We start from the raw sequence: 18,713 nt of genomic DNA on the forward strand, positions 1-18,713 counted from the left end.
TGAAGTTGTCAGAAAGCGTTAAATTTGAACTAAACCAGAAGAACATTTAGCCAACAATAATTGGTGCCGAATAATATTCAACAAGACTATTTCGCGAAACCAAATAACTAAAATGACATTGCTCATTTTACAAAGTAAGGTAACTGTTATTTGTGGATATGCTACAGGTAAGAGCTTTGCCATTTAAAAGACAGCCGTTACTATGTAATTTTGCCACTAGTTTAAGGTCTGGCAAATGAATGTCGTTTTTGCGATCCGTATGAAGACGTTAATAAGTTTTTCAACTTTATTGTATACAGCCATCACGACAAGTAATCTTCAATAAGAAGAGTAGCGCCCAATTTACAGTTGCCACCATTGGTTTCATCAAGCAGTAAAGCAAAATAGAACCAATGTGCTCAGCTACAACTTTTTAGCCATATCTACCATTTTTACAAAGGTTTCGCATTTAAGGCCACGGAAAGAGAGTTGTAAACATTTTCCTATTTCAACTGCTCCGCACATACCTATTTCCGACTCTTATGAAGGCAAATTATTATGAGCATTGGTTATTGCTTTTTTTTCCTTTTTAAGCATGGCCGAAGAACTGTGGATGCTATCTCATGCATCTCCCCTTTCTTGGAGAACATATTAATAACATGGTTTCGAGAAATAAAACTTAATGGCAGAACGCAAACCAGATCCACGAGGGCGGCCGTGTGCTGCTGGGCTGAATCAACTCTTAAGATTTAATAATAAAATAATATGCATTGTTGGGTGAAGGGGGGTCGTACTAAGATACATTTTTGGACATGAACCTATATTTTTGGAACTGATAAACCAGATTCGATAGCATTAAAGTCTTTATGTCAATAATATGCGCGTGAATCGGGATGTAGAAACACAAGGAGACACTGTTACTGAAATCATCGATGAAGGATCTATTCGACACCTGAATATCTACCAACTTTTGTGCAGAGTATTGTGTCAAGACCGAAAACTGGTCGACTTCGGGGAAGACCTCTTGGGTCACCTTACGTCTTTAAAAAGTGCAATATATTGTAACGGAAATGCTCCAGACGTGACGTCGCCTTTAGCGCTCTGGAATTTTCTACGCGTATTCTAGAATATTCGGGACTTACATTGCTTGCGTGTATAAATGGTTGCGGCCGAACATCGCGGCAGTCTACTATCGAACGAGATCGAGCACGGAAATATAAATTGCGAAGTGTGTGTGATATAATAATCGATATAAATTGTACGGTTTTTATAGTGTTTTAGTTTTGTTTAATAAATATTGATATAAATCGAACCCGAATTTATAAATCACGTTACATTGGTGTCAGAAGTGGGATTAATTAAATTAATTAAAAGTAAGATTAAATTAAGTGCTTGTGCTTGTGTATGCCTGTAACAAGATCTGCTGCCGCTAAAATGGAAGAAACGATGCTCAATTTGACCCAGCAAATCCAAAATGGCCAACAGGTGTTGCAACAAGAAATGAAAAGCAACCAAGAGAAGTTGGAAGAAAATTCTAGAAATTTTGAAGAAAATTCTAGAAATATTCAAGAGAAGTTCGAGAAAATGGAAGTAAATTCTAGAAAGATTAATGAAGAAAATTCTAGAAATATTCAAGAGAAGTTGGAAGAAAATTCTAGAAATTTTGAAGAGAAATTCGAGAAAATGGAAGAAAATTCTAGAAATATTCAAGAGAAGTTCGAGAAGATGGAGGAAAATTCTAGAAAGATTAATGAAGAAAATTCTAGAAATATTCAAGAGAAGTTTGAGAAGTTCGAAGAAAATTCTAGAAAGATTAATGAAGAAAATTATAGAAATATTCAAGAAAAGTTCGAAGAAAATTCTAGACATTTTGAAGAGAAGTTCGAGAAAATGGAAGAAAATTCTAGAAATATTCAAGAGAAATTCGAGAAGATGGAGGAAAATTCTAGAAAGATTATCGAAGAAGTTGAAGAAAAAGTTGAAGATAGAATTACGGAAGTTTCCAAAACATTTAAAGCAACATTCGTTGAGATTGAGCACAAGTATGAAGAGCTGCGCGAGCAATTCTTGCGACTGACTACGGAAGAGCGTACTAGTAGTGCCCCAGATGAATTACTGATGGACCGTCTCCTTGAGGTGCCACAGTCTACTCATTACAAGAAGGTCGACCCAGAAACAAATACGAGAGTAGAAGGCGACGTTCAGCAAGCCCGAATAAAGCCACCTACTTTTGATGGTAAGATTCCTTGGACCACGTACGTTCGACAGTTTGAAGCAGCGGCTGCGGCAAATAAATGGACTCTTCAAGACAAAACTACAGCCCTGATTCTTGCTCTGAGAGGAGATGCTCTGGATGTGTTGCGGACTATCCCCGAGGATGAACAGAACTTCCAACAAATAGTAGCGCGACTCGAAATGCGATATGGCGATAAACACCTTCAGCAAGTTTACTATGCCCAAGTCAAGAACCGAATACAGAAACCTGGAGAAAGTTTGCAGGAACTTGAAGCGGACATCGCTAGACTGATTCGATTGGCATACCCTACGGCACCGGAGAGCTTTCTTGATCAACTGGCTGTACAAACATTTATCGATGCCGTTCGTGAGGGAGATGCCCAGCAGGCTTTGAGACTGGCTAGGCACGACAAAATTGAAAAAGCTTTGGCCCATGCGTTAGAATTCGAAGCCGCCAAGAAAGCTAGTCATGGAAGTGCGCGAGTACGTATGGTGGAACCTCGCAGTGACAGCCGGGTAAGAACCATCGAAGAGGAAGGTGGCTCTGAAAGTTTTGAAGAAAAGGTCAGTAAAGTAGTGGAAGAAAAGGTCAGTAAAGTAGTGGAAGAAAAGGTCAGTAAAGTAATGGAAGAAAAGGTCAATAAAGCAATACAGTCACTGTCAAAGAAACGTGAACCACGATGTTGGAATTGCGGCGAGATTGGACACGTTCGCCGCAACTGCCAAAAACCAATACAGCAGTCGGAAAACTAAGAAAGGTCGACAGGAAGGGGCTATCGTCGACCTGCAGAAACAAAGCCCCCGATCTTCACTGTAAACGTCGTCTGGAAAAGTTCTGAGTCTGTACATCGACGGCCGAGTTAATGGAGAAGACAGATCCTTGCTGGTAGACACAGGTGCAACAAGAACTATTGCAAGACCAGAGTTATTGAAGAATCATGCTCGGATCTCATCTTCGACCGTGCAGTTAAAAACAGCAACTGGTGAAAGAATAAAAACGCACGGAGAAATACAAATGTCTGTCACCATCGGAAAGACCACCATCAATCACCAGGTGCTAATTGCTGATATTTCTGATCAATTCATCTTGGGGATGGATCTTCTTAAGAAATTCGGAGCTGTGTTAGACGTGAAGAAGGGCGTGTTAAAGGTCGGCGATGAAGAACTCCCTTTCCATGAAGACAAAGAAGATGTCATCCGCCTGTTAACCACTCATGACGTCATTATACCCGGACTTAGTGAAAAAATTATAATGACCACTTTAGATGGATACTGTCGCCAGGGAAGCCTACGGATAGTCGAAGCACTAAACCAAAAGGAATTTCTAGTGGCTAGGGCTCTGGTAAAAGTTCAAAATGACGTTCCGATTCGAATTATGAATTTGAAAGATAGTCCTGTTAAGCTAAGCAAACGAACTGCAGTTGGACAGTGTGTGCCCATCTCGGCTATTCGCTCTGTGAAATCGGAAAATCTATCTAAAGGAAAGTATCCAAGAGAGCTGATAGATATGGTCATTAAAAACACTCCAGATTTGGACAATAGACAACGACAGAAGGTGAAAAATATGCTTGTGGAATTCCGAGATGTGTTCGCGGTAGACGACCAGGACAAGGGCAAGACAAGCATAGTCACCCATAAAATAAATACTGGCAATTCCCAACCGATTAGACAACAGCCAAGGCGACTCCCCTTGGCTAAACGAGACGAAGCTGAGGAGATTATCAGAGACATGAGAAAGCCATCGAATAGTCCTTGGTCATCACCGATAGTGCTTGTAAAGAAGAAGGATGGCTCCACAAGATTTTGCGTTGACTACCGTCTATTAAATTCGGTCACCAAGAAAGATAGCTATCCGCTGCCAAGAATAGACGACACCTTGGACACTCTATCTGGAGCCCAATGGTTTTCCACACTCGACCTAAAGAGTGGTTATTGGCAAGTGGGGATGGAATCGACAGACCGAGAGAAGACCGCGTTTTCTATAGGCTTTGGACTTTGGCAATTCACAGTAATGCCTTTCGGATTGTGTAATGCCCCAGCGACGTTTGAGAGACTTATGGAAGCAGTTCTAAGGGGACTAACGTGGCAGACATGTCTGGTATATTTGGATGATGTAATTGTCGTAGGAAAAACTTTTGAAGAACACCTAAAGAACCTGAGAGAGGTGTTTGGACGATTACGAGAGGCCAATCTAAAACTAAGTCCCAAGAAATGCTTTATGTTAAAAAAAGAAGTTAAATATTTGGGGCACATCGTATCTCGTGATGGTGTTACAGCTGACCCAGAGAAGATTATAGCGATTCAAGAGTGGCCGATTCCTGAGAACAAGCACGAGATTCGAAGTTTCCTCGGTTTATGCACCTATTATAGACGATTCGTGAAAGGATTTGCCAACATTGCCAAACCATTAATAAAGTTGACAGAAGAAGGCAATGAGTACGAATGGAGTGAAGACTGTCAAAGAGCTTTCGAACATCTCCGGCAAGCTCTTACTAGCGCACCTATCCTTGCGGCTACCCCAGAAATGAAGGAAAGTTTGTACTAGATACCGATGCCAGTAACACCGCCATTGGAGCTGTTCTCTCTCAATTGCAAGACGGACAGGAAAGAGTCATTGCCTATTTCAACAAAGTACTGTCGAAACCCGAGAGGAATTATTGTGTGACTAGGCGAGAGCTCCTGGGTGTGGTAAAGGCATGCGAACATTTCCATAAGTACCTTTACGACCGCAAGTTCCTGATAAGGACAGATCATGCAGCGCTAAAGTGGCTCTTGCAGTTCCGAAACCCAGAAGGACAGGTGGCAAGATGGTTAGAACGTCTTCAGGAATATGACTACGACATTGAACACAGGGCTGGAAAAGTTCACAATAATGCAGACGCTTTGTCAAGAAGACCGTGCAAAGACAACTGCACACATTGTTCTAAAATAGAAGACAAGATTGGCCATCTGCGACGAACAACTGTAGAGAGTGAGGAATGGAAGCCAAGCGAAATCAAAACGGCCCAAGAAAACGACCCAAGTATAAAAACTGTTCTGAATTGGATGCGCCACGGACAAAGAACAGGCTGGCAAGACATTAGTGCCACAAGTCCTGAAGTAAAGAGTTATTGGGGCCAATGGAATAGCCTGACTCTGAAAGACAACCTGTTGTATAGGACCCTTGAAAGTGAAGATGGCACAGAATCGACGCTGCAATTAGTAGTACCTAGAAGCAAAGTGTCGGAAGTATTGCGAAAATTGCATGACGGCGCTTCCGGAGGACACTTTGGTATTACGAAAACGTTGCAAAGGGTACGTGAGCGATTCTATTGGTCAACCGTAAAGAAGATGTCCGGCGATGGTGTCAAAAATGTGAGTTATGTGCTACTGGAAACGGACCAGTTTCCAAGAAGAAGGCACCCATGAGGCAGTATAACGTTGGTAGTCCGATAGAACGAGTTGCTATCGATATCGCAGGACCGTTTCCCGAGACAGATGGCGGAAATAAATATATCCTAGTCGCTATGGATTATTTCACAAAGTGGACTGAAGCTTACGCCATTCCAAACCAAGAGGCAGCAACAGTTGCAGAAGTGTTGGTAAAGGAGTTCTTTACACGTTTTGGTCTTCCTATAGAAATCCATTCAGACCAAGGAAGGAACTTTGAATCGGCTTTGTTCCAAGATGTTTGTCGATTGGTAGGAGCCAATAAAACCAGAACAACACCTTTGCATCCTCAGTCAGATGGAATGGTGAAGAGAATGAATCGAACGATGGGTAAATATCTTTCAAAAGTCGTGGCAGAACATCAGAAAAATTGGGACCAGTACCTCCACCTGTTCCTTATGGCATATCGATCAGCCGTCAACGAGACCACGGGTCAGACTCCTGCCTGCCTTATGTTGGGTCGTGAACTACGCCTTCCATGTGACCTCGAGTTTGGGCGTAAACCCCATGAAGAATATGTCGCAGGTGAAAATTATGTTGACCAACTAAAGACGAAGATGAACGATATTCACGACTTGGCTAGAAGTCATATTCAGATTGCCAGCGATCGCATGAAAAATCAATACAACCTCCGCTCGGTCAATGAAACTTTTGAAGCTGGAGATCTGGTATGGCTGCACAATCCACAGAGACGAAGGGGTCTTTCTCCCAAGCTACAAAGACAATGGGAAGGTCCATATGAGGTGATCAAGAAAATAAATGACGTGATATATCGTATCAGAATGAACCACCGGAAACCGAAAGTTGTCCACATTAATCGACTCGCACGATATGCCGGATCCAACAACAACGAAGAAGTTAGAGGGATTCGAGAAGAGGAACGCAGCTTTGGGATCGAGCCAAACTTTAACGATTTTATGTCAAATTACGCCCAGCGGAAGAAAGCTCGATTTGGCGTTACTCAGGAAATTTATCAAAATATTTTTGAGCTTCCGGTTAACGTTTCCATCGCCCATTGTGTCGCCGAAGACCTTCGCATGGGTAAAGGTATAGCTTCCGTATTCCGGAAAAGATTTGGAAGAATAGACGAGTTGATAAAGCAAAGACCACGAGTGGGTAAAGTACTGCGCTTGGAAGATAGTCAACGCTCTTTGTTCTACTTGGTTTCAAAGAAAACGTCAGAAGGCAAACCCACCTATGAAAACCTCTGGTCTGCTTTAAAAAACTTAAAGAAACTCATGGCATACTATGACATAAATAGCTTGGCGATTCCGAAGATTGGATGTGGTTTAGATGGGTTGGACTGGAAGATAGTGCGAACCATGATCGAAGTGATTTTTAGAAACACTAGCGTTCGAATTACAGTATGCTGCTTCAACCCACAGGGGACGACCCTCCGCACAACTGTGGACTGTTACTTTTTCAAGAAAGGTGTTTGTCGAGCAGGCTCTGACTGCAGATTCCGACACGAGGCATTAAAAAGTAATACTAACGCAGTTTCTGAACGAGACGTCCAGAATTAAGAAGGGGGCAGTGTAACGGAAATGCTCCAGACATGACGTCGCCTTTGGCGCTCTGGAATTTTCTACGCGCGCGATTATTCGAGAATGTACTAGACTTACATTGCTTGCGTGTATAAATGGTTGCGCACCGAACATCGCGGCAGTCTACTACCGAACGAGTACGGACGAAACATCGAGCGCGGAAATATAAATTGCGAAGTGTGTGTGATATAAATAATCGATATAAATTGTACGGTTTTTATAGTGTTTTAGTTTTGTTTAATAAATATTGATATAAATCGAACCCGAATTTATAAATCACGTTACAATATCAATAAGTATTATGTGCTTTCTAACAAATGCCAAGTCCCTGGCAAAGACCATCTCAGAAATAGGTATCTCACTTTCGAATGTTAGCAAAGACCTCTTTGTTCTGAGAACTCTTGGCACAATATATCTGCCCAAAGAATGGAAAGAGGGCATTCTATGGTAGACCGGTTCTTCAATTCTAAGCGTTACACACGGACCTCAATCAAATGGGCCCTTGAAGAACAAAGTGTTATTCTCTACTAGTGGCTCCATGAGTATTAAGCAGTCCTATTAAAAGATTCTTGTAGTCAAAGTCGTAAAAAATTCAATGGCGAGTTCAAAGAATGCTCAAATTTGAAAATTTGACCATTTTAACCATACTTATATGATAAATTCCAAAAACATTTTGGAATGTCCTAATAAATGTTAAAACTTTCTCGGCCTCTTTGATGTGGTTGGACATCATCTTGCCCAACCTCATCATCTTCTGGATTGTCTTCCATCTCCCCCCCATCAATTCCTTACTGAGTCCCTCCTCTTCTTTCTCCAATGGATGAGGGGTGCTGGTGAATACTTCTTCCTCAAATGGAGCGTTGGGGGTCGTCTGGGATTTACAATTCCCGCAGATTGTCGGACATTTAAGTCCTGCTTTTCGACAACTACGGAGAAAATTCCCAAAGTTAGCATTTTTCTAAATTCTACCCACTATAGGCACATTTCCCATTTTCACGGAATATAAGGGTCCTAACATATTAGATATGCATGTGGCCAAAGTTTTCAATAGTTTACTCCAAAGTTAAAAAATAACACATACGTATCTACTGTGTTTTGGAATGTGGCAGTCGCCCTGCATTCTATACAATTGCAAGAGATTGAGTGAAGCACCTCGGTGGGGGAATGTTCCTCTGAAGTGATTATTGGGACAATGCCAGCCCGTGTGGTTTTGTAGGTACCTCAATCGAGGGTTTTTGCCTTCCACATCATACCTGGTGGTACGCGCGGAGGGAGTGATCCCTTGCTACTGGTGAGTTAACTTCCTATTCCATCCATGGAAACAACTTTTCATATTCTTTATAATAGGCTTTACTGGATTTGGATTTTACACCTACCAACGTTTGTTTTTAAATTTTACAACAATCGATTTAATGGACGGTGTATTATCTTTTTCAACGGAAATCGTTTAAAGTAGTTAGAGCGCCTAGGTAAAAGTAACAAGAAGTTGGTGAAAATTTGGTCACTTATTCTCTGAGAGACGCACTTTCCAATGGTCAAAAGAAAAAAGTGTTCCTATGTGCCGTTTCTGAGATATTTGACAGTAAAGACAGGGTATTTTAACATGGGCTCTTATGGACAGACTCAGTTTTTCTGAGCTAGAGAAGGTTTTTGTATCAAGACTTAAATGAGATGGGTCTCATTAGAAGCGAAATTTTGTGACGAATCTAAATTTGCACGGAAAAGTACATGTTCATGATGAAATAAGGAAGATATTTACCGCCGAAGCGGCGTCTGCTCTGACGCGGCGGCACGCTATGCAACACGCGTTTAAATCTGATGACTTTTCCACTAGGTCTAGTATATAGCTGAGCTAGGACAATCTTTTCCTTCTTCTGCTGAGCACTTTTCTTCACAAAAGGCATGGTGTCTTTCAGAAAGAACACCAAAACCAGCGATATTTATCAAGGCCTGCACACGTCTTGTTGACACACTGATCGGATCGAAATCAAGATAGCGGCTGGGGATCTCTGGCGCCAACATCGAAAAACCAAATCCACTACACCGACTTCACGTAAAACGCCAAATTATTTAGTTTCCCGGCTTTTACATACGTCTCGCATACGTTTTGATTAAAAAGAAATACATTCGTTTAGGATTTACCGCTTAACTGTGAATATTTAGTCGCGGTGTGTCGTCAACATTTAGTGTGCAAAGGTTTGAAACAGGGTCGAAAAGTAGGGAGACTAGTCAAGTTGACTACTGTATATACCTTTTTAAAAATCATGTAAGACGTTTGCATTGTGCTGAGGTATAAAATACCACTCATACCGTATTTCTAATTATGTTTCCTTCATAACATTTTTTTGGGGACGTTTACCGTAAGTAATAGGTAGGCCGAGTACATCACTTGACTTCAGCCGAACGCGCTCTAACTACTTTAATTCACAAAGACGATGATTTTTATGAGCAAAGTCAAGTGACATTTCCATGGCAATCGTGAAATTACGAACATCCGCCCACTTAATTAGACATGTATTCGAGTACAACGTCAATATGATTTCATTGTATTTCCTATTTTTAAATTATACTGCAGGTATAATAAAAAATACTATAAGATACACGTGTATACTTGGTCTTTAAAGTACTTGCAACGTTAAAGGCACTACGCTTTGCGTCGTGCCCTTAAACTCGTTGCGCGTGCTTTAAAAACTTGATTATACACTTGTGTCTTAATATACTATTTAACACCTTTCATGTTCTACTCAATTAGTTTTATGTTCACTTCGAAATTTACCGGTGCAATTTACTATTACAATACTGCTCACAACTGTCAATAGTTTAGTTTGAACGATTATCATCTCCTTGGTTACGTTAAAGGAGTTTCAGACATAATAGATTAACCTTCATTGCTTTACTGTTTATTAAGACTCTGGTAAATAGATAGGTACCTACACGTGGGATGTAAAATTAGAACATTACTATTTGTATCGTAAAACTTCTTTGTTCACCAATACAGGCTCCAGTATTGCCCAAGTTTCTCATTGTTTAAAAATTTGAAAATAAACATAAATATTTTCGCATATGGGGAGCAAATAGTGAGGTAAAGAATTTACGTTTAAGCTGATGCTTTTTTTAAAAGATAATCAATCAAATAAATGTGTTTTTCGTCGACCTCTTTATAACAACATGAATTACTCCTTAGCGTGCTCCTTAGTTACGGGTGTAGCAATGAAGCTCATTAATGGTTAGCAACGTTAGCAACCGGGGGTAAATACACAACAGCTTGATTTTTAATCGAATAATTTTATTTTTACAGGAAAGTTTTGTCGCAGCGGAAAAAACTAGAGATCAAAAGTGCGATAAAATCGCGACAGCTTTAGCTGGAACGATTTTATTATGTGCTTTTGATAGAGAATCGATTAATTTTAAGAATTTGCATATTAATTTTGTTTGAAGTAATTTTAATATTCCTATAGGAATCGATTAATCATTACCACTTCCATGAAATAGATTTTGTATTGTTTTTATTGATAACAATTAAATCCAAACAAAGGATTTTGGTTATTTTGCTTCATTGATGGGGAAAATATTGCATTTAATTTTAGTGAAACCATTCCTTTAGTTGGGTTAAAGGTTTGTTTAGCATTGAGCGGTATGTGTATATTTTGAACAGGAAAATTTACCATTAATTTATTATGTGGTGAAGATAAATTTTAGATAAGTATCAAATTTAGCCAATGTCAATACACGTGATCACGTTTGCATTTTGTATTTATTTTAATGAACCACACCGATGTTCTAAGTCCAATAACTTGGCCAGAAAAATTGAACTTGATCGATCACATGTGTATTTATTAGAGTTCAATCAAATTAAATTGGATTTCAGATTGTAAGACGAGATAAGAGACCAAACCTCCGTAAGGTGTGGGATTTAAAAACATTTTTATTACTGGGCTAGCCGTGGGTCAAATAAAATCAATTGCCATAATAAAAAATTTTTCCAGTGCCGACTTCTAATTGTTCATTTCAGACGATATCTTGTTAATTGCTATAGGTTTGATGGTGATCAGCAGTGCAGTTAATTATAAAAACATTCGAAAGTGACACTTGGTCAGACTCCTGTCTCTCTCACAACCCTTGGCTTATAAAAAAAAGCGCGCGCTTTTGAAGAATTAGTCCAAAACCTTTTCAATCCCTTCGAATAAGAATGAGCCGAGGGTGAAGGGCCTATATGCCTTAGTCTGCTCAACAAGGTGACGTGATCCTTTAGAAAGCATCACCTCAATCTCTTCCCACATTGCTCCTGCGTCTTGTATTTATTGTACAAGCTAGGCGTTTCAGCTCGGAGTTTCTGAAGCTCTGCTTTTACCAGTCTTTTTTTTGGGACAGCTGACTCAATACACCCTGTGCTGTGTATGAGTTTGTAAAGATCGGTAGAGACTATTTTGAATCTAGCCCAGTTCGTGTAGTGATAAGCTACATGATAACGCCAAACAGAGGTAGGTACTGCCACATTTTGTTCAATACTCCTTTGCACGTCACTGACAGAATAGAACACCAATTTTTGGTATATTTAATGAGAAAAATATTAGAGACTTGTGCCCAGAACAAGTTGATCTATGGACTTGTGGTAGGTAAACTTTTGTAGAACTGGATATGCTGCGATCAACGATGCCAAAGGTTTTTGTTTAATATTTGACATTGACGTTCGAATTTTTTGTTGGCAGTTCTCACCTTTCGTTATTCATTATCGGTAGTCGCTTTCAACAGAATTGTGGTGTGTCTGAAGTGCTTTTAGTCGAAATGCATAACCATTTACATAGTAAAGCTAAGGAATGGGAGGCTAGTTTCATCCATTATTTTGAAATGGACTATGAAGATTGTGATCCTTTATTTCCATTGGGAAGATAGAGGAGTGTATCCTTATATAAAAGCAACTTTGTTCATATTTTTATTTTAGCGTTCGTAGACGTTACCATAGTATAATCCTTCATCACTAGATACTCAACTCCTTTTGGAAATACATACCGATTTTTTCAGCGTAGCATTTACGTATATGCGTTGTGGTAATGTCCCAACAACAACTTTTGGTATCTGAAAAAACCGTATATTCGTTTAAAGGGTTCCCTCCTACTGCATAAATTTGTTGTTACTATTTGCCTTATAACGTGAACTGTTGTTTGGAGAAAACAAAATGAAACGTGGGTAGATTTGTTCGTCGTTGGACTCCTTATCTGTCGCATTCCTCCAAATCCCACCCAGATTTACGCAGGCTCACCAATAAAGCTCTAACGAGCCTCCGTACGTACAGAGAATTTTATAGGGTAGAAAAAATGCACAATCTAAATTATATAGATACGGAATTATAATCTTGTGTGTGTGAATTTTTGTTTATGCATTGTAAGGAAATCAATTATTTCATTTATGTATAACCCGGTTTTTTATTTAACCGTAAGACACGTTGATACAGTCACCCGCAGACTGGTATCTCGGATACATCTGTAACATTGCGTCTTATGGAGCCGTTCACACACGCATACTTCTCGCATACAGTACCGGCGACTAAATTTCGGTTTCCCGCTAGGTCCAGTCGCCCGGAGATTTTACGACTTTAGGGAACTGATGGGCTATTGGTTCATATGGAACTCTTTACAGGAGGGTACCTTTTCATTAGCAACCGGTCAGTGCTGTTCGTCACCTCCGCCCGAAGAAACAAAATAGTCATAAAATGGAGCGCACCTTTGATGTATTGTATAGTAAAATGGCTTCTGCAACGTCAATTTTATCAGGTGTGGTGTGACTTTACAGAAACCCGCCCGCCACTGCACTGAAAATCGAAGTACCTCACTGCGTAAGGCTGGAATTCTGATGACAAAGATACAGTATTTCGCATACAGTACCACCGTGTAAAAGAGCTCTAAGGAAGCTAAAAGGTAACTGGAAATATAAAGTAAAAATCGCGGTTTAGAAATACAATTCTATTTCAGATGCAAATAGAGTAAATAAATAAATACTGCACTATGTGTGCATATTTAGGGTGAGATAAATGAATCAGATCATTGTAATAAGGTAAGAACAAAGAGATCCGAGTTAAATACGTCTATCGCAACCCAAAGTTAAATGACAAATAATGAGACAGGAGGCTTTAAGCGGCGTTACATGGGGCGAACCTGCGCCGCGTTGTCGCAAAGCGCGAGGTGCAATTTTAAGTCAATCAGTCCTCTGAATGGATCCCGAAGACTGAAATTAATCCAATAGCGAAAATCATATCGATCGAGCCACCGTCATGCTGCGGACGAAGGTTTTCGCAGCATTTCGAAGAAAGAAAACAAGAAGCTTGAACATATCCACGGCGTACCAGGATGCCAGAAGCGGCGTAGGTAGGTGCGGATTGTTGAAATAAATATAGTTACCTATTCAATTTATTGTAACTATGATACGATAAAAAAATATTTAATTCATTGTCATCAACATCAATATTTTCATGATTCTGTCCATCTTCTTCCGATTCTTGCAATTCATTCTCAGCATCAATATTTTCATTTTCTACCTGCTCTATTTCTTTTTCCCGAACAAATCTGTTCTCTCCTGGATATTCTGCTACGTAATTTGGCTTCTCGTCATGGTTAATGTCAAAGGTGATCATTTTTGATATGCTCTTCTCTTCATTAGAATGGTCCGTACAATTTACTGGTTCAAATACAACATCTCTACTACGAAGTATTTTCCTGGTAGAACTCAACCAAACACGAAAACCATCCATCTCATCAGAATAGCCAACAAAAATACCTTTTTGACATTTCTGGTCCCACTTCTTTCGTACTTGCTTTGGCTTATGTACAAAACATGTAGTACCAAAAACGTGCAGTTTGTTTAAATGTGTAGACTTGCCCGTGAATATTTCAAGAGGTGATTTACCATTTTCATTACTAGGCCCCGTTCTGTTCAGCAGATAAACAGCAGTGTTGACTGCTTCGGCCCACAATCCTTTAGGTAAATCTTTCGCCGCTAACATTGTTCTTGCAAGTTCGACTACAGTGCGATTAGAGCGTTCTGCACATCCATTCTGCTCGCTGGTATATGGATTTGAGACACTGAGGATTACTCCTTCAGATTTTAACAACGTTGTCACATCTTTGTTGTTAAATTCTCGTCCACCGTCGCAACGCAACATTTTTAGTGGTCTTCCGCACTGATTTTTCACAAAATTCAAGACTTCAGCAATTCCTTTTGTAGTTTCTGATTTTTCCTTAAGAAATTTGATCAATCGGAATTTTGAGTAATCGCATGTAAAGCAGATAAAATATCTCGATCCTCCATACGAAGTGATTTCCATAGGACCACATAAATCAACATTCATGACTTCACCTTCTCGTTGAGCACGTTGTTGTCGTACTTGAAAAACCTTACGATGCTGCTTACCTTTTACACATGCTTCACAAAAAAAATCTTGCTTGGTGTACTCGATTCCATTACGGTTTAACACTTTTTCAACTTGTACTCTGTTTTGATGTCCGAGCATTTCATGCCACTCTTGAATTGATTTCAATTTCGAAGTCACGTTTGTTTCTTTAGTATTACTTAATTGTAATAAACTATTCGCTGGTACTTTCACCTTCATTATCATTGTGAATAACTGACCAACTCGTCTACCCTTAGCTTTTGCTTTTTCATCACTGACGAAAAAGAACTCCTTTTGATTTGATTTGAACTCGTATCCTTTGTCTAAAGCCGCTGTCCTCGAGAATAGATTTCTACGAGCAGCTGGAACAAAGAGAACATTTAACATTCGAAAATCAAAAATTTTACCATCAACAAAAGTTTTAACTTCTACGACGCCTTTTCCCAACGCATCCATCGATGTCTTGTTTCCAATGTGGACCTTGACTGGTGTCTTAAATTGTTCAAAATATGAGAACCACTCGCCATGATATGTTAGATGATCAGTGGCCCCCGAATCAACAATCCAAAAATCTTCGTCATTTTCCGCATTCAAGACTTCCGTAATGAAAGCGTTTTCTCCAGATTCCTCGTTGTAAAACTTCTGTTTACGATTGGGACAATTTCGTTTTATGTGATTCTTGCCTCCGCAACCATAACAAGTAAACGTTTTCTTTGTAGTTACACCTTTTGTAGTATTCTTTTTATGTTGTGATTTTCTCCTATATCGACCAGCTAGTAGTGCTCCTGTACTTTCTTCTGATGCCTCGCTTTGTAGATGTCTTTGTTTTCTTCGCGATTCTTCGGATGTTAGTACATTCACCAGGTTTGTTTGTTCGTCTGGTCTGGCCCACCATGCCTGCCGTAAGTTATCATAATTATCTGGTAGCGTATCCAAAAGTTTTACTACTAAAGACATGTCATCTTGTTTCACATTCAGTGCATTCATTTTCAAGATAAGAGTTTCGAACTTTGAGATATGAGTTACCATATCATCTTTCTCATTCATTGTAAAACTAAAGAACTCCGCCTGTACTACATGAGCAGCTTGTTTGGTCTGTTGCTCAAATATACTATGAAGTTTTATCCACATCTGTCTTGCTGTATTGCATGTCACCAGTAACGAGATATAACTTTAGAAATCGAAGAAATCTTCATTGCACAAAACGATTAATTGAAACAATGACTGCTGAAGTGGATGAACCAAAGTCCTATCAAGAGGTAATTCAATCACCAGAAAGTAGATATTGGAAACGAGCAATGAAGGAAGAAATGCAATTACTGATAGAAAACCACACTTGGATTTTGGTTAATTTACCACAAAACCGAAAAGCCATTACAAATCGGTGGACATTTAAATTCAAAAAGAAAGTTGAAGAGAAAGTCTTATCAGTGAAACACCCTACTAGTGAGAATCAATTAGGTGACATTTTAACGATAAACTAAAGATTTAGGAGGGAATGTTAAAATAAATATAGTTACCTATTCAATTTATTGTAACTATGATACGATAAAAAAATATTTAGTTCATCTGTCATAATTATACAATATACATGTTTTCAGTTTATTGCTCTAATAGTTTCAACACGGATAGCGCCGATCCTGACGAACGGGGTTAGGTCAGAGCCGGGACGTGATGACATGCGGTGGCGACGTCTTGAGCCAAAGCGACCAGCCTCAGTTGCTTATGTAGGGAAGGTAGGCTTGCCCAGGCACAAGTGGTTTTTGCTGGCCCTTGGTGGTGCTTATTAACAATTCGTCGAGGCGTCCGGCGTTGCGGCGAATGGGGCGTTTGCTGGTAGTGGGGTCCTTCCCTGGCGTTCCTAACAACGGCGGGAGGTCTATAGTCGGTCCGTGCATAGTACAGCTGGATGCAAGATAACTCTCCTTGTGAGTGAAAGCCGTGACCCGAACTCGTCTAGAACTGGTGGTGCACAAACGATAAAGGTATTTAGGAACAATCGATGCGAAGTATGTTTTGCGAATCAATGTTTCTTAACTATTTGCTGTACAGGATTGTTACGCTTCAAACCCCATTTACTAATTATGTTATTCTATTGCAGCAAGAACATACCTTAAAGAAAATAAGAACCGTTTCATAATTTAATAAAGATTATTGACTTATTATTTATCCCTTTACCTTTTTCCTTAAGAGGCCAGGAGAGAATTACTAACTGATAGCTATCGGGCGCACATTATACATAATTCCATAACAAGAACCACCCGTAATTTAATTAAGGTATGCGAAGATTAGCCAGAGGTAGGATGGAGTAGAAGAGGTATTTGTAACATCCGTTACAAAATGACACCCAAAAACGGGGCTTACGTATTAGAGTGTTCTGGAGAAGCGATGAAAATAACGGGAAGGACACACAAACAGGAATTGATGCTTCACTTGACCTTCACTGTGGAATACTGTTTGTTGAAATCTAAGAACCTCGTGCGTTGCCGGATGTTTCTACTATCGTTCTGTATTTTAGTTCAAAAAGGTATTTGGGCATTTGCTTTTATGCTTTCAGAGAAATGTATGTATCTGTGCCACTAAATTACATTCCCAACAGTTTCTTTTTGAATCAAACAGCATAGATAAAAAAGGTTTTGTATAATATAAAAATCTATAAAAGTATAATCACATGTAAAATTTTGAGAGTGTGACGTCATTCCAGCATTGTTACAGACTCTCTATTAGCTTCAGAAGCTTCTTGCGATACGACCGATGTCTGAGACTGATTAGGGCGAAGAAAAGGAAGGATGCGCAGACGAAGTTGTTCAAGGAAGAGGAAGCGGGTGTGCAGAAGGAAAAGCAGTTCTTTTCCTTCAGCACACCCGCTTCCTCTTCCTTGAACAACTTCGTCTGCGCATCCTTCTTTTTCTTCGTTTGCAAGTACGCCTCTTTATTTTCCGTTTGCATTTGCGTCGTCTCTTCTGTAACTTACATCTGAGCTTTCTTCTGCCAGTCTTGCACCTAGTTCTTCTTCCTTCTCGAACAACTTCGTCTGCGCCTCCTTCTTTTTCCTTTTACAAGTACGCCTCTTTATTTTCGTTTGCATTTGCGTCGTCTTTCTGTAGCTTACATCTGAGCTTTCTTCTGCCAGTTTGCACCTAGTTCGAAAAGGTTTAGCAGCCCTTCCGGCCTTGTATGCTCTGCACTGGTACTTTCTTCTGCGACATTCACTCATGTTGCATCACCGGCGAGCTCCTTCGAGCGTCAGCTTGCATGAAAGCCACGTGGGTATTTCTTACGCAGCTCTTGTAAAAAATTTAAAAAAGGATTTTTTGAAAAGCGGGAGTTTTTTCGTCTTTTGCAGATTACGTTTGTGCCCTTCTTTCTACGTCTACGTTTCTACATGCCATAATTTCGGAATAAAATTCTCTGAAAGGTCAAACTAAAATTTTGAAGTTAACAAAACAATCTTGTTTGATACGTTAGTAACGCCCAGACGACTACGTAGTTTCACAAATTTCCTATGCAACTAACAAAGTTTGTCTATGGTTACCACTTTATTTTCCAAGGAGACGTAAAATGGTCGGCGAAATACTGACATTCATCACGTCGATCTTTCAGAGAAATGTACAAACATTCGAAAAGTGAAATATCACGTCCAAATTGGTGTTCGCAGTTCATAGCTTTTCAAGCAAGGTACGGCCATTTTCTGTTGCTGAAACGCTCATAGTTCTTACACTTTTTATTACTCTTTTGGAATTACAGATATGTAATTCGGAAAATGTTTTGTCGAATGTTAAATTACAAGAGAGAAAATTTTGAAGTTAAAACTGACATATAAGTGTGTTGCTTGGCAACTTTGGCAAATGACATTTGTTAAATGATTGCCATGAGTGAAGTTGTCAGAAAGCGTTAAATTTGAACTAAACCAGAAGAACATTTAGCCAACAATAATTGGTGCCGAATAATATTCAACAAGACTATTTCGCGAAACCAAATAACTAAAATGACATTGCTCATTTTACAAAGTAAGGTAACTGTTATTTGTGGATATGCTACAGGTAAGAGCTTTGCCATTTAAAAGACAGCCGTTACTATGTAATTTTGCCACTAGTTTAAGGTCTGGCAAATGAATGTCGTTTTTGCGATCCGTATGAAGA

The 18,713-nt window shown here is 39.6% G+C and overlaps 1 long non-coding RNA gene across 1 annotated transcript; it reads left to right on the forward strand.

Annotated features, from left to right (window-relative positions):
- The first annotated feature begins 10,863 nt into the window (after window positions 1–10,863).
- On the forward strand, window positions 10,864–13,547 carry LOC116172324. Its single transcript, XR_004145633.1, has 3 exons — window positions 10,864–12,920; window positions 12,978–13,102; window positions 13,157–13,547. It is a non-coding gene; the product is annotated as an uncharacterized LOC116172324 (long non-coding RNA).
- Window positions 13,548–18,713: the final 5,166 nt, after the last annotated feature.

Source organism: Photinus pyralis, unplaced genomic scaffold, assembly GCF_008802855.1.
Source record: "Photinus pyralis isolate 1611_PpyrPB1 unplaced genomic scaffold, Ppyr1.3 Ppyr1.4_LG5, whole genome shotgun sequence".
Taxonomy (NCBI): Eukaryota; Metazoa; Arthropoda; class Insecta; order Coleoptera; family Lampyridae; genus Photinus; species Photinus pyralis.